Source organism: Arctopsyche grandis, chromosome 5, assembly GCF_051622035.1.
Source record: "Arctopsyche grandis isolate Sample6627 chromosome 5, ASM5162203v2, whole genome shotgun sequence".
Lineage (NCBI taxonomy): Eukaryota > Metazoa > Arthropoda > Insecta > Trichoptera > Hydropsychidae > Arctopsyche > Arctopsyche grandis.
Window position 1 is genome coordinate 10,287,715 of NC_135359.1, and position 18,454 is coordinate 10,306,168.

Sequence of the window (18,454 nt, forward strand, 5' to 3'; positions counted from 1 at the left end):
GTACAAACATTGTATAAAAAAATTGTGTTGTCTAGTTTGAATATATTTTTTAAAACCATATTTTATATAAACTGTTCGATTTTTTCGGTGATTATGAATTTGATTATCTATTTGAACGTTTTTCTATTTAATTTTTTTTTGTGATTGTGAAAACAGCTACTGGCAAGATTTGAATTTAAATCGACAATCGCCTATCAGAATTTACCAATTTCATTTGATTGAAAATGGTTCCATATAAAAATTGGCTTCAAGTAAAAAGCCTCAATACTCCGCAGCTGATATATGAGCCGTTATATTTGAAAGTCCAATTTCCAGTTCCAAAAACACTATTTCTGTTTAAATAAATTCACATATTTTTATCACTTATTTTAATTCGATATGTCCAGAATCTTGGAAAAGAAGAATAAAAGCATTACAGGCCACCCGTATTTAAAAATATTATTAAACATTATATTTCATGTTTTGTCGAGATATTTCTCGAAATGAAAAAAAATGGACTTATGCCACTTTCAAATATAACAGCTATATTAGAGTTAATAGATATTTAAATAATAGTTTATTATATAATTATATTACAGTTAATAGAGATCTGATGTATAGTTAGTAGATGTCTGATGTATTGTTAATATCTGGGATCTGAAGTCTTAGATTTTTTCAATTCCAGATATTTGTTACCCGAAAGTAGAGGAGATTTCCTTGAGTAAGTTAAAAAAATATTTTAAGGTCATTTTCTATCCCAAAAAAATACTTGTGGATCCAATAGCTACTGATCTTTATCTACATATTTAATACATACGTACTATTTTTCGTGTTAGTATTAATAATATGATTTTATTTTAATGTTAATGTATACAGCAAAAAAAACAACCCTGTTTACTACTTTTTTATAATATACATATACATATGTATATGTAATCTACAGAATAAGTGTTCTTTGTGTGGTGTAATAGAAAATTGTATCGAAAGCCATGTAAACGCGACGGGATTATTGATGTTGATGTGATCCGTTTTAAGAGTACTCCACATAATAATTTGGGATGTTCATAAAAATGTCACAATTGTGAAAATATTTATTAGAATTAATGAAGTGATGGCGTGACGATACTGGCGACGCGTCGGTGAAGTTAACCCGTTCGCGGTCGGCGGGCATAAATTAATAAAGATTCGTTGATAAGGGTCGCCCGCGGGTCAATAGGGCGGGCCCCTATAAATCCGAAGGCCCATTCATCAGCTAAAGGTAATGGCAACAAAACAATTGTGTCGGGCCCTTGCTGAATGTCCGCAGCTCGCAGTTTGAAAGCCCCTGTACGCACTGACGCGTACTATTGTAAGTTCGATGGTATCTTACGCGTTGAATACATTATTATATCACTGTGTCTCTAATATAAGTCAACAGCTTTCAATTTATATATCTATGCAAGTATGCATATATATCCATGCATACACACACACATATGTAGTTTACAGATTTTTATGAAACTTCACAGAATATCGTCTTCTGTACCATCAGGGGCGTTGTTGATTTAGCATTTCTTAAAATAGTACTCTACTATTGATCAGCAAAAATACCCATTTTCAAATTTTGATGCTGACGCTTTTTGCTATAGATTACCAGAAGGTGTCAGTGGATGGTTGTCTATTCACAAGCAGGCGTCATAATCTTTACTTAAATAATCCTGAAATGGTTTGTTGAAATATTGAGATATTAAAAAGTGCAATAAATAAAAAGTATAACAAAAATATATAATAAAAATAAGTATTTACAAAAAAGGAGGACACCTATAAGGGAAGGTACCATTTCCGGTTAACTTAAAAATTTGAAAAAATTGTACGTCGTGTCGATAAGAATTTCAGTAACCGATACTAAGTTTCAGTTAGATAAGACTAACGGTGTTCAAAATATCCCCAAAATACACAGACGCACAGACACACAAAGAGACACACAGACACACACATTTTTTATAGATCATGAAAACGTGATCAGTGATCGATTCTGAGTTGGAATCAATCTAAATCTCGAGTTCGAATTTTCGCATGATCACAAAACTTCATCTATTGTTACTACGTACATACATAGATAAAGTAAAAATAGCATATTAGAAATTAAAGAGAACATAATTTTTTATTTCTTAAATGCTATTTTTTGGTTATACTTTTTATTTATTGTACTTTTTAAATTAAAATGTAAAGTAATTAATAATAAATAAGTAATTAACATAATTATGTTTTCATTATGTTATGTATAGATGTGTACCATGGAATATTTACTGCTGGCTAAACGATGTTTCTGACGGTATGCAATTTAAACGCATTTGTTTCCAATACATACATAAGTTATTAATAGATTTCGTCAAATGATAAACCTATAGCTATTAGGATAAGACTAGTGTTTTACCGGATGACATATCATCGCATGGGTGTTGGCATATTAGGTTATTAAATAAAAAAAATATTTAAATAATCTGTCGGTCCTGTGTTCGATCCACACGCGGTCGAATTTTTTTCGAATACCTTTTAAATATATTTATATTTAATTGTTTAATATGAAAAAAAGGTAAAAACTACTTACCTACCTATATATAAACAATATAAAACACCAATAGAAAAATTAATTAATTAAATTTTCAATAGGTGGCGGTAAACGCTTAGAGACTTTGCCGACTGAGCCGTCTATTTGCCTAAAGGAAATATTTTTAGCAATGCATACATAGAATTATTATATATACAAGTTTATTTTTATTATTGTTTTTATATTCGTATACGTTTTGGCAGTGGTTTGACTGTGACGTACATATGTATGTCGAATCGAAACGACTATTATAGTACGGCGAACGTTATCTTAGATTGACAGACAGACACACAGAAAAGCGAAATTATATATATGATGATATACATATTATGAACAAAAGAAAGCATTTAAAAAAAAAATACCAGCTTGACATTTTATACATGCACTTATCTAGGTGTGAAAAAATAAAGCCTGCACGTAAATATGTCTAGCTACAGTGACTAGGTACATAATATAATATGTTAAAATAAAAAAGTCGATGTTGTATAATATTAAACAAAATATTTGAATTGAATGTGATTTAGTAAAAAAAAGATTAAATCAATAGGATGTTGGAATAAAAAATGAATGTTTAAAAATCGTCATATCACTCGTATCCTAGCGATATATGAGTCATGTAGATTGATCGTATTATACCAATAATACGATTAGAATGTTATAAGAGTGACATAATAACATTAAATTTCATATTCAAAGATATGCAGAATTCCGGCTCTTAATACGCAAAGGTATTTGATTTATTTTATTAATAAGCTATTAAAAAAGCTACCGTAATACGCTCGTAGGCAATAAATCTTCAGTCAACCATACAACAGTAGACGAATTCGAAAAGAATTTTAATTTCCAAAAACAACGGGAGTCGTGTTGAATTAAATTTAATAACAACGCCCACACACGCAGAGCTCACATTGACATAATAAATTTATTACAACGATACTTTAATAATCCATGTACATGTTTATTATACTCGTATTTCTAATTCGTCGAGACGGTGTGACACCGCCATTACGACTTTCACTCGCGGACGCAATCATCGACGATCGATTTTCACTTGGGGTACACACAAATTAATAACGACATTTTTTCCTGTATTATATGTACATACATACGTATTTTATTATTATAATAATGCATTACGTGCAAGTTCAAACAGCTGCATCGACGAGGACCGTTGTCATAACACGAGGAGTTTCTACCGTGAAATTCAATCGGGTATTGTGGGGTCATCAATGGGTTAGGTTCGCACAATGATTTTCGGGCAAACCCGCAAACGCCCACGGGGTTTGCTAGATTTTGCGGCAAACAATGGCGAAACTAAATATCGAACAGATCGAATTATCCGCGATGAATGCTCGTAACAAAAGCACTTGTTCCTTTTTCAATGGCGTATTTCGCTTTGTGCTTTCATAAATCTATTATTATATTTTTATTGTTTGTATAACCCTTTTGTGTGTTAGATAACAGTCATTTTGCTTGACCGAATGTGTAGTGTTTTTGCAGCCAACTCTTTGCCAAATGAATACAATTTCAATCACAATAAGTGCTTTTCAGTGTACCATAGAGCGTAAAAATGATAATCCCACAATTTAGCCAAATTGAGGTTTGCATTAAAACAGTTTTAATCTTGTTTTCATATTCTATCAGACCTTATTTTAAGCCCTTCAAAATATCCTTGTTATTGAAATGCTCAAATATAATATGATAAGTTTCAGATTTCATTTTAAATAATTTATTTAAGTTTGGACCATTTCATGAGTCCTTAATGCGCCACAATAGTCGAAAACCTACAAAAAAATGAGAAAAAAATATATATATACAGACAAAAATGCATTTATACATAATCATAAAAAGCAATAACATTATTATAATAGCAGATAAAGTAAAAATATCAAATAACAAAATACATAGTAGGGAATTTCTCGTATCATTTACATATAAGAACCAGCCCATATACAAAACATCGCCGCGAGGCCCAAATGGAAGAGAGAAGATCAAAATTCCACTCATACATTACATCCAATTATGAATATAATGATGAGCGCAGACTACCAGACAAATAGGTTAAAATAATATCCGATAAATTACGCTCACTGAGATGGAAAATATAAAATTCAGATACAGCAGCAACAGTTTCATTAAGAAGTCGGATAGGAGCCATCCGATAAAGAATTGTGCTGTAGAAGCTGGAAAACAAAACGAATTAAAAAGTATTTTCTCCGAAGTGCAAAGGCATTATACCCAAGTATGCCCAAAAGGAGAGGATTATGGTAGAGATATGGATAAAACTTAAATAACTTATCAAATGATATATTACATCATCTACAACCATTCACCATCCACTGCTGGATGAACATATCCAACCAACTTCCATAGTCTCTGTTTTGCTCTCTATTCACTCAAATGCACTCCATCCTAATTTCCTACATCTTTTTATTTATTCTTCTTTACTATCAGACATTTCAATTATTTTTCATAAATATATTATTACCAACTACTTCTACTTCAGGTTACATTTGCAACCTAAAAAAGTACATTTTAAGAATGGAGTAAAGATCGACTTAAAATCGCGCCACGATCGACAAGTTGCACAACTCTGTGATATATCAACGGGCAAAATACTAGTAGAAAATAAATGTATACAATTGACATACATTTAACTGGTGTGAATTATGCAAAAATTTCATTCATTTTTTTTTATTCAGTCCCTCCTGATTTATTGCGATTTTTAACAGCAATAAACAATTAGGTTTTGAGGAACTATCGACTATATTTGTAATTTTTATCGCAATATTTGCACTAATTTATTGTTCAACCATTAATATCCATACAATACAAATCCAATAAAACGATTTGCAAATGTATACATATTAAACAAAAGCAAATTGCAATTTTATATATTAAACTGTGCATATCAAGTGTATCTAATTAATCTTTCAACTCCTTTGAAGTGGTCAATAACTATTGATGTTTTACGGTTCTAGCTGAAAGGTATAAAATATCGATGTGTTAGCATTTAATTACCCGCTAATAACAATTTGCCTGACGATTTATGATCGCTCTTATTAGCATTTTGTATCTGGGGGAATTCGTTCACTACAAATCAGATGCTCCCAACCGATACGGTGTAATATAGGCAGAAATATTCGATATCATTTATTTTTATTAAAAATTCTCCATTTCACCGAATTGAATACATACATATATACGAGTGTACCTTATCATTACACATGTTTTATCGTTTCCCGTGTGTGGAATTTTGAACGACACAAGTATGTGGCTTCTAAGCACGGAAAGACAGACAATGATCGCTTTTCCCTCAACCGCCAGTTGAATGGTTTCATTGTTTTGTTATCGTAAAAGATGAGGCCGAATTGCGCGTTTCGCGCTGCGTTCGCAACGAAAGGGTTAAAGCTAAACGACCGAATTCATTGTTCCACTTAATGGCCTGCCAGACGCACCGTGAGCTACAGATAAGATGCGATCTTTTCAATTTTCAAACTCGGATAACCCTCGACCGGTTGATTTTAATGTAAACGCGAACTCGGAGTGTTAATTAACCTTTCTAGCATGGTATCAGAAGCTTTATTTTAATTTTTATTGGTTTCTTCAAATTTGGACCAGTTCTTCCTTTTCCGTTTGCTCTGTCCTGTTGATTGTTGATTTTTTAACGCCAATTACATTGAGCAACAAAAAGCAATTACCAAAACGGAGACTAATCAATCTTTACATAGTTTGACACACTAAATTCAAATATGATAATGTTTTTGTTGGTTCACTCTAGTTTATGAGATATGAGCGCTTAAAAAAATATGCAATTTTTAGTTTTTTTTTGGCTTTTGCGGTCTCAGACTCATAATCTAGTATTGCTTTGTCTTAAGTAATCCGACTATTGAAATCAATATTCGGATGTTTTTTATTAATTGGGACTTCTTATCGATTCAAAATATTTATAATTAATTATCTAGCGAATTTTTAAAGTCCAAAATATATTTTTTTACATATTTTTTTATCGTGCATTTATTGGACCAGTTCTATATTTCGCTGCGATTAGAAGTTTGGTTTTCAATCTCAATATTTTTTTATTTTATCTGAACGTAAAAAATCGAGCGGTAAATGATTTTAAATTATAATATGAAATATTCTAAGTGGGGCGCTTAACACTCGCAGTCGTAAGCGAATGAGATGGAGTGATGCGCTCTCTAAATTTTTAATTCTACATATTTTCCCCCATTTTGGGTTTTTTATTCCATCTAGTTTTTATTATTATTTTTTTGTATTTTTATTATAACTTTTTTTTGTATAAACAAACCCCGTGGGTTCATCAATTTTCCCAAATATTCTTGAATAATAATAATAATAATAATGTGTGTATGCATTTATTTCGCCAGTCTATCATTTCACCATATGTACATACATATAAGGATTGGTTTTTTTATCTCAATGAATATATTATATATGTATAAATTTTACATAAACGTACTTATTCGAGCAGTTATTTTAATTGCATTTCTTATTAAATTTCGCCATTTTTATTAATGAATACATTTTAAGCTTTGATTTGTCGGAATTAGAGTTTTTGCCTTAATAAAATCATAGATTTCCTTGAGTTTTATACAATTATCACGGTAACAGCCTCGGTGTGTGTATATTGTACATGTAGAATGTGTGTATTTTATCAAATTTTCATTTAGATACCTTTAATATTCGTGAAATATCTATAGATAAAATCATTGAATGAACACATTTGATTTTTTCCAGTGATTTTCCCTTTCAGTTTATATACCTGTATATTATACATATGTACATATGTATAAATATTAAATTTCAAAGGTGATTGTACACCATTATTGGGTTAACTAAAGTGCATAGATTGAATCACGATAGTTAAAGACGTAAAAAGATTGTTATCGTAAATGTATGTTTACATTTTTTTTTTTATAAAAGCCATCACAATCGTTTGCGTTCATTAAAATGCGTACGATGATAACGAGAGTGCATAATCTTATGCAATGCATTTATGTGTAGTAAAACGCGTTATCAGTCGAATTTAAACATTTTGCTCCATTTTCGGTGTTGGCGCACTTTCGTAACACACGGTTGAGAAACGAGGGAAGTTCAACCAAGATGACGTAATTGAGATAAATCACTCTTGGCGAAGATGACTCTACTGTTTTTCTCTCTATCTTATTAACTACTCTTCTAATACATACGATGTCGTATAAACAGTATTGTAGCGATATATTCTTCAATTACTTTTATAATATTGATAAAAATTTGTACACGGAAGAAAGAGAAATTCGACCAATTCTATTCTACCTATGTATATTTGAAGAGCCTAAACAAACATTGAAATATATGTATTTTTATTAAACTGTATCTGAAACGAGACTAGCTAACGCTTAGACATGGAGTGTAAACTAGCACTTTCAGTCCGTGTTAAATTCAATTGTTAATTGCAACTACAAACTACGAAATAAAATACAAATTGCTACAATTTGGGAGTTTTGTTAGTGAGAAAACGACGCTGCAATCAAAATTCAGTTTTGAATCTATTGTATAAATAAAGTTTTAGATTATTTAATTTCAACAAAGAAACTTTTATAGAAATTCCTTTTGATTATTAAATTATTAGTAAATCTTATTTAAACAATAAAAAATTGTAACAATTAATCGATGGTTAGAGCTACAATTTTCTTTGAATATTTATCCCCTTGTTACATATTATATTTTCTTCTATAAAACCGGTTCAAAGTTATCATCAATGATATAAAATTAATTTCAAATTTATTCATTATTGTTTCATACATATATAACCAGCAGTATTGCTCAGTAATTGGGTTAATGCTAACCACCAATAGATTTACCCGTTCAAGCCCTGGGTTGACCTCAATTGAAAATAATTTATTCGCAGTATTTCTGCAGTGCTGCTGGTCAAACTTACATATTTATTTATTCAAATAGCAAAACTGCTAATACATACAATACAAAATAAAAAAATTACAACAAAAAATTATAAATCATCTTCCACAAAGGTATCCATTAACACCCTTCAAGAAAGCAGCAATGTTATTAGAACTTCTAATGCCTTCAGGAAGGGCATTATACATTTGAACACCTCTGTGAAAAACACCTCCTGCAGTTTTAGCTTTCTTAACTCTACCTATAATTAATTTATTCCTATTTCTCGTTTTATAATTATGTATATCTCTATTCCTAACTATATGATTATTAAAATATGTAGATATATGTGATTCCAAATTGATCGTTTCCTTACAAAGTTTGCCTATTTTTCTGATATCATTGTTGAAACCATCCTACCCACTATGTCAACACTATTTGAACATGATTTCTAATCTATAAATGTATGTATGTACAAGTTAAATACCATAGGTGTCGCTCAGGTGCAAACCATAATGGCATCATGGGAAAATAAGAATTTAAAAAATTATATAGTGCAAGAAATTATATTCGTATTTTTCATACTATTAAAAGCGAATAGCAATATTTTTAGTGACGAAATAGGAATGCCTGTAATGTGGCTATGACACATTATGAAGAATAATATTCTGAATAATTATGTGCACATACAATATGCACATATGTAATTAGCCAGCATTATGGCTTAATGGTAGCGTATATGTTTAGCACCAAGTGATCAGTGGGTTCGATCCGCCATACTGCTGGTTAGATTTGGGGGTATTTGTGACTCCAAATCGATCGTTTCTTATCAGAGTTTGCCAATTTTATCTGTTCATTGTTGAAACGGTTCCTGAAAATTGGCAAAAAATCATCTTTCTGGTTGTCATAAATCTTCTGTATTTATTGTGTGTATAATTTGTAAAAATTATGTACAATATATAAATCCATAGATGTCTCAATGGATTAATTTTGTAATTAATTAATTAATTAATTGTTATTTTGTGTTCTTCAACTTCTGGAAATACAGTGATTTATGTAATAATAAAATGCTGCATTGTTTGTAATTAATTGTTCAGGAAGGCGTATTGGGGTCTTCCTGTCGAGCCTTCCTGCTATAATATATAATATATCTATGTAAAATAAAATAAAATACATAATATGTCATAATGATTACAAAAAGTTGTATTTTCCTTGCAAAGAATATCTCACGACGTTCGCTTGCAGGTCAATGATTAAATTCGCATAAACGATTGCGAACGTAAACGTAAATCAATAAGCTCGCAATTTTCTCGAAATTGCTCACGCACCACCATAAAATAAATAAATCTTCGTCGGCCGAAATATATACGAAACACTTGTATAAGTGGGGAGATAGTGAGGTGAGTTTTCCCAGTGTATTGCGTTTCATCTATCTGTAATTGGATCTGGAACTCCCGGTGTGGTCTCATCGACTGTGAGCATTTCTTTCTTCGCCTAGATTGTTCTGGCGGTTTCGATTTTGCATATCTTTCGGAATTTGCATGCCATAGAGCCTCGTTTGATTGCACAATTCCCAATAAACATTTGTAATGCGCGCCATCATCCATCTGTTTTCCCATGCGAGTGCATTCGCACGATTAATATATCGCAGATTCTTGTACACGCATAATTCTTGCCGATTTGAGCTCGTAAACAGCTCTCTCCACTCTGCAATTGATCACTAACCAATATGTACATTGTTTTCAATGAACATGCGAGTGCCGTCCCATTATATAATTATTCATCCTCATCGATACTGTAAAACGACTCCAAATTACATAAATTGCAAACGATCACATATTATCGACAATCATACTAAATACACTGTCGGCCAAAAGTTGGAGACCACTAGTGAACTTTTCACTCGTAGATTATTTGCATTGTATTATAACGGGTACTCTAACACACATGCAAGGATAATATTGATTCGAGTTATTATTATAACAAAACCAACATCGGTGAATCATAAGGCGATAATATAATACGACGTGCTAAATTTAGAAATCTGTAGGTACATATAATAGTTTGCGAACCTCGTCGCTGTGTACATGTATGAAAAAAATCGTTTACTTTGACTTGATTTTCAAAAGTTGGAGAGATTTCTCATGTCGTCGACATTCCATATTTTGGTAGCCTGAAGGCTTCCTGTCGAAACAAGGACAGAAAAGCCGTTGCACAACCTCGAATCCTTAAATGCATGCAAATTAAACCCAATTTGCCGTCAAAATTGTCGCGTGGGGGGGTGCAGGGAGACGTATCTTTAGCGTTAAATCAGCAACAAATCATTTTATTGGAACATTAACCACCAATACAAAGCATCCATTAAAACGCTTATAGAAATCAGATGAATTTGATATTTTAATGTGTGTTTTTCAATTCAAACGTTTTCGTATTAGAAGAAAGAAATTTGAAGACCTTAAATTACTTCTATATATACATATGTACATATGTAGTCGAAGTGTATTTTCAGATGTAGTTTTGACAGACAATTTTTGAAACCTATTTGTTACAGTCGAAGTGTATTTTCAGTTGTAATATATTTCAACTGGCGTTATAGGTCATTCGTATTTAAATACAATTCAACTATTAAATTATAACCCTACAAGCGCAAATACACTTTTAACAATGTGCATCAGTTGTAATATAACAGTTGAGTTTTGACAGCTCTGATGTTCTTGCGAATGCTTTAGAATTCAATAACGCGTTAATATTTGCTGGGTATTTCAAATAAAGGTAATGTGTACCGTATTAAGCTAACTTTAAGAATGTGTTCAAAACAAAAGTGTGATTTTCCAACTCAATTTACTAGTCGAGTGACGTTTTTACAAAAAAATTACCTCTACATCTAACCTGGTACCAACTTATAGTTGAACTTTATTTTCAGTTGCAATTTACTTTGACCATTTGGAAGATAATTCACCATATGAATCAACTTACGTGGGTTAGATGGAATATATTCCAACTAGTCAAAATATATTACAACTGAAAATACACTTCAAGTATAACGGTAGTTGGTACCAGGTTAGATGGAACATACATACACCAACTATTCAAAATACATATATTACTATTGAAAGATACACTTCAACTGTATCATATATTTATATTTTATTAAATCCAAATGATTAAAATGGCATAAAGACAATATATGTATGTATGCATGTTTATCACATATATGCATATATGTATAATAGATAAGATAGACACAATGGTATGTTCCCCATATAATATATAGCTCACAATTAAAGGTAATGAACTGGAACGATATTTGAAATTAGGCTGAGCAGTAGATAAACATCATATACACACATACTTAGATTCGGCCTTAGCGAAAAATGCGAATTTTTGATTTCCAACGATGGACGTTAAGAAAACTGTAAATTAAAAATTTCATCGATTTTAAGCAATGTGGTGTGCCTTTAACCAATCGTATACCATGACAACATTTTCAAAAGTAAATTTTTTTAACGAGAAGTCAAATGCACCGTTTTGCCAAAAACTCACATATAAAGCGCGCCACGCACAAAACGGCTGTTTTTATTGCGGAAGCATTCTTTGCAGAAAATCGTCATTTTGTTCATGTTCCCATCATCACTTTTAAAATTTTATTTTTATTTATATATTTATACCAAGAAGGCCTAACAGGTAAACCCGATGCCCCAATCATTGAATAAATGAGAAAAAAATACATATGAAAACACATATATACACATACATATATACATATACATATGTATATATACACACACAGATGTATGTATCCAGTCAGTAAATAAACATTATACTAAATAATAAAATTAAAAAATGAAAATTAAATTAAAGTAAAAGTTTAAAAAATAAAAGTCCTTGACAGCTTCCTTGGACCTTTAATTTGAACGCAAAAATACAGAAAAAAATAATATGAGCAGGCCAAAATATTATGTTTTGTCGCTAAATATCATATTTTTGTCCAAATGTGTATTTATTTGTACTAATATTTTTCTTCTATTTGAATATTTATCGTAAAACAAGTATAATTATTAATTTGCTTAAATAAGATTTAAGTGATTTAGAATAATATTTTCAAATTTTTTAATATTTTCTCAAAACAAAAGGTGCGCAGTTTTAAATTACAATAACATTGTCATTGTTTTTTTTCGTTGCTCAAAGAAAAATACCTAAAAATAGTTCAACCTATTGTATGAATTATCAAAAATCTAATCTTCTATCAAAGAATACACACATTTTGTCGAGGGCAATCATTTCTAGGCAATTCATAGAATGTTCAAATTACACACAGCGTACGGGTATCCGTATACCATTAAGCAGTGGTGTAGTGCTAAATAAAAAAGAACCAGGTCGGTGTTTAATTTTTACAACCCCCCCCCCGCTCTGCTTTTTTCCTTACTAAAAAATAGTTGTATCCTAATATAGGTAGTTCAAATATTTATAAAAAAAAATCAAATAATAATTAACAAATATTCTTACTTGTTGAAATTATAATGTATTTTTTTATATTTTATAAATACTTCCATAATGCATCCTCTTCAACATCTTTGATTTTGCAATACCCGTGTTTGTGTGTCAACAGCAACATTTGCTTTTAGCAATGCTAAAACCATGTACATATGTCAAATATATAAAACATATGTCAAAAAAATATCAAATTTTAACATTTAAATTTAGAGATGACTATTCATTTAAGTTGAGTTCCTTCATTGTATCTATCCTCAAGTGCGTATGATCAATAGTTTAAATAATGTTTTCTTTCGAAGTTTTGGGTGGTTTTAGATAAAAAAGCCAATAAATTTCATTAAACGTCTTTTAAGTTTTGAATGTGCTCAGATTACTATTCGATTGTGGTCATCGAGTGTTAGAACGAGAGTCTGCTCACAATATTTTGAATACAACATTTTATATGAAATTTGAGTCAAAATATTTTTTAATTGTACTCGAAAAACAATGTTTATATCAATTAAAGTGCCAGGGCAGCGACCTAGGTCAAAAAGAAATACCAGGGCGGCGACCTGGCCCGACTACACCACTGCCATTAAGATATACACAGATAAAGTAAATATGTAGTTAAGTTAATTAATTTGCCTTCGATGCACCTAAGATTGTATTGTATTGTAATGAACTACGTAGAGGGAGAGTCTTTAAAGTGACAGTAAACAAGTAGGTGAATATCAAAAAGGGACCGCCGATGTGACAACAGCGAGTTTGTCCTTTTTCGCAACAGACCGCCAAGATGCGATAAAAGACAACTGAATCAACGATAAGCCTCGACGAGTTGTCGTTGGACTACCCATTAAATCGTTCAACCGGAACGTAATTCAACACTGACGTGTGCATAATGTGTTACACGCGTGCCCATCGAACCCACCAATTTACCCAATCACACGCTAAATCGAACATTAGAAACGAATCGATTACACGACCACTCGTATCGAATCAAAACAAGAAGTAATCATAAGTTACAGCTTCCAAATTATCCGTCATTCGAAGTGAAACGTTCCTGTTTTGACACCCCGACACTAATTTCTACAAATCGGCCCACCCACATAACAAAATATATATGTATATATTCTGGTCTGTGGAGTCATTAATTTCAACTCTGATTTCGCGTATTAATCGCATTTTTTTTACTTGATAATGTATGCGGGTATTGAATTACTGACTAAAAGTGACTCACCATTAGGTACTCAATGATTGCAGATTTGAGGTTTGCGCCATTTTGCGAGGTTTGGCCCCCGATAGAGATTTCAATTATGTCTGTTTTGTCGGATTTAAATTGTTTCAACGCCTATAACTTTATCTTTTTCACATTATATCTTATAAAAATTGCATTATTGGCCCTCATTATCTCTTATATGTAGATATTTTTACTTCACTAATACATTATTTTTTTGATTGACTTTACTGACTTCACTGACTTCAGTGAAAACGGCTCTGATTATTCACTGAACAACAAAACATCATGTTTTTACTAACCTCCTTTCGTGTAAGCGGTCATTTTTTTATTTATTTGAATAAATTACCGGAGCGGAGACTAACTACTAGAGGTAGGATAGCCAAGGTGCCGCTCATTGTTCCATTGTTGTAAATCCTTTGTAAAAAAGGTTCGGCAAACCTTTAACAATGCATTTACAACATTTGAACAATATGCGGCACCCTCTGGGTCCGGGCTTTACTAATTACACTATTCGACAAATGACGACTTTTTTTTGGTTCAGAGACAAGATATGACTTTTCTTATAAACCCAATGCCCAGTGAACACGAATCTGGTAATAAAAAATGGTGATTGTATCGAGATTCGGAGATATATGTATTTTTTAAATTGCGCGATTTTTCTATATCTTGGTGTTGTTCGGTCGATGTATCAAAATCTGTCAATTTTCTGTTCAAAATGAATATTAGAATACAAAGTCGGGTATTTTATCTTTCATTTGTAGTACTTTTTAGCTTTCAAATCTCTCTAACTAGTAGTTCAGTTCAAATCAAAAGTCAAAAGTACGTATTTTTATTTGGGATTTTCTTCCACTGTTAATATTATTTTATATTGAGTATTTTATATTGAAAGATGTTTATTGAGATAGTGTTCTGGCCATACCATTTTTTGTTTTCGTAGGGCATCATATATATAAAGACGGTAATCTGTGTGTGTGTGTGTGTGTGTCCTAACTCTCGCCGAACATAATGAACGAATCGATAAAAATCGATAAATTCATTTTTCGACGAGACGACATTGTCACGACTCGAACCGATCACCCCAAATAGCCAGAATATAGGTCTAAATTGAGCTAATGGTCACGTACATCACGCCAAATCCAATTCTTCATTCCGCCTTTTTTTTTTTAAACATTAATTGAAATATTCCTTCTCGCCATATAAAAATACGTAATTTTAATAATTTCATTTAGCGAGGTTTTGAACCATTTTTTTATACATTTATTTTCAATTAAATTAAAATTATAATTAAAATTATTTATATTGTATTATGATATTCGAGAAAAAAATTGATTTCATTCACCGCGGGCGCCGGGAATCGAACCTCGGACCCTCCGATCCAAACGCAATGTCCTCAAGAGCCCACGCCGCACGCCATATCCTCGCCCAGAATACGTGTTATACACATCATATGTATACGCACGTAATTTGTTATGTGTAATAATAATATTCAACGTTACGAGGTCAATGACTGTTTGTATATAATCGGAAAATATTACATTTTGTTAACGTTAACTTTAAGAATTGAAAATTATTACAAATAAAGAATTGAAAACTATCTATGAGAGTCTACGAAAATAACGGTTCCGGTTCCGGATTTTTTTTTTAGTTTTATACGGGTATATAATAATTTTATACCCATGCAATGATATTTCATCGGGCTATGCACTAGTAGATTTATAAGAACCATTTTTCGTGTCGAACAGTGTTAATTTTAACAAAGTTTGACACAGTAAATTCTAAATTGACAATGATTTTTGTTGGTGTCTTATCGTTTAGGCATACATTGAAAAGGAATTCGAGCCCAATGAGAAATTTTAGTAAGTGTCTAAAAAATAAAAAGACGTTAAGATAAAAATAAATTAATGCATACAAGTACTTAGCATGTTTATGGCGAATTTGTCGACGAATTCGTCACCGCTGGGCAGACAGGAATTTGCAGGTTTCGCTAGCATCGCCTTAAAAGGAGCAGGCCCTTAAAAGTGACCGGACCCCGAGAATTTGTACCGTTTCCCCCCCCCCCCTCGGCCCTGCATATGTATAAGTAGCTAATTTTTGTAAATTTTTTCCACTTGTGATTTTACGACGCCACTTAATTGACCGTTAAACCACTTTTTATGGTGACCCGTCAAAAATCGTACGTTTAATTCCAGTAGGGTTTTATTGACCGTAAAAGTATATGCATGTACATACATATGTCAGACCGTCAAGGGTTAAATTGTTACGAATAATTCCGAATGCTTTTTCTGAGTAAATACTATATGCGACGGATAATCGAAAAGTGCACGACGTGAAATGTTTCAATTTTTTTAAAAGAACATAAATCTCAGAGGGGTTTCGAGCGCCATTATTGGCAACTCGTATGCATAAATTGTTATGTATTTATTACTTTGCAACGATACAGTGTGATCCGACTGTGAGGTCTGAATTGTAATAATTTCATTCCAAATATATAAACATATACTACTTATCTTTTATTTATTGAACAAATTTTCGGCAAAGCGAGAACTACTCTAATCTATGTATGTATATCTATATATTATATATATAAAAATCATTGTCTATCTGTCTGTCTGTCACGTATGCGTTCCTATACTATTCAACCGATTGTATATTCAAAAGAACAAATGTTACCAAATGTATACATTTGTTCTTTTGAATAATAATTAATATATAAAATAAAAAACAGTTTTATTAATGAGTACTTTATGGAGGTTTTTCACAATTTTCCATACCGAAGAGTCTGTACGTGCTTGATCATGATGTAGTGGAGTCGTGCAGAAAGCTCACACGTGAAAACTTTCGCAAATAAATTTCTCGTTGATATGTTTTCGCGATTATCTTAATCAGATTTTGGCGGGTTGACGGGCGCGGATACGCCCTCCGGCGAGGATTCATTCGGACGACGACGTGGATGATGATGATGATGATGCCGTGGATGATAAAGCTCTTCTCGTTACGACGAGAAACCCTTCAATTTTCCGTACGACTATCGAACGTTGCAATGTCGTGGACGACTCCTCCACCATCTATAATTACAAATCTTTAAATTTATATGTTTTTACGTTTTATTATAGCATTTTATCAAAGTAATAGCTCCTTTAAACTGACGTCTAATATTATATGCGGAATTTATGGTGGATTATTAATTAACAAACAGTCATAACTTGTAAATACATACATACATACATACATATGAATATATAGTTTAACTATTAAATAGTATATACATAATAACATTGAGAAACAAATAAAATTACCGGAGTGGAAAATTTATCAATCAATCTTTACTGAGTTTGACCCGCTGAATTCGAATATGACAATGATTTTTGTTGGCTTGCTCTTATTAAAGAAATATGAGCTTTTTAAAAATGGGCAATTTTTACCGATTTTTGGTTTTTGAAGTCTTTAATTCAAATATAATATTGTTCTGCCAAAAGTGAGCATTTGAATTAATAGTCAATTGTTTTTACCATTGATTGCAATTATATTTTATTGCTTTACAATACATATAATTATTATTCTAGCGAATTTTTAGTCAATTTCTGACTTTGGTTTTTATACTCATCCTTTTTTTTAACGCTCATATCTTTCAAACAAAATCAAGCCAACAAAAATCATTGTCATATTCGAATTCAGTGGGTATCCGCTTCAGTAAATAAAAAACGTGATTTTTTGTTGTTGCTCAGTGTTATTAAATACATATCTCAAAGCAATAAAAATCGCAATCAATAGAAAAAACATTCCAATAATCAGTTTTGGCACAGCGATACTAGATTTTGAGTTAGAGACTGCAAAAGCCAAAAATCTGTAAAAATGGGATTTGTTTTAAACGCTCATATATCATAAACGAGTGGAAATCAAAGGTCAAACTTATTAAAGATTGATTAGTCTCCGCCCCGGTAAGTAAAAAGCGTTATTTTTCGTTAATCAGTGTTTCTATTGTTATATAACGTCTAATTTTTCTTAATTTTAACGTTTTTTCACTATCTATAATTCTGACCTAAAAATCAAAATAAAATGGGTGTGCACACAAGACGAAAATCCTACACTAAGACCATAAAATAAAACATTGTTGTGAAACTTAGCTTAATTTGATATAGTATTAGTTAGTTAATTGATACAATTTGAGTTTTTGTTCATTACAAAAACTAAAATTTTACAACCGAGTAAAACCGAGCTCTCAGATTCAATCCGTTTTATAAGTAGGTGTATTTTGTAAAAACTGTTTATTTTATTTT

The 18,454-nt window shown here is 31.5% G+C and overlaps 1 long non-coding RNA gene across 1 annotated transcript in view; it reads left to right on the forward strand.

Annotated features, from left to right (window-relative positions):
- Nucleotides 1-18,454, forward strand: part of LOC143911928 (uncharacterized) — a 255,900-nt gene that overhangs the window by 17,674 nt on the left and 219,772 nt on the right. The gene's annotated exons all lie outside the window — the stretch shown is intronic.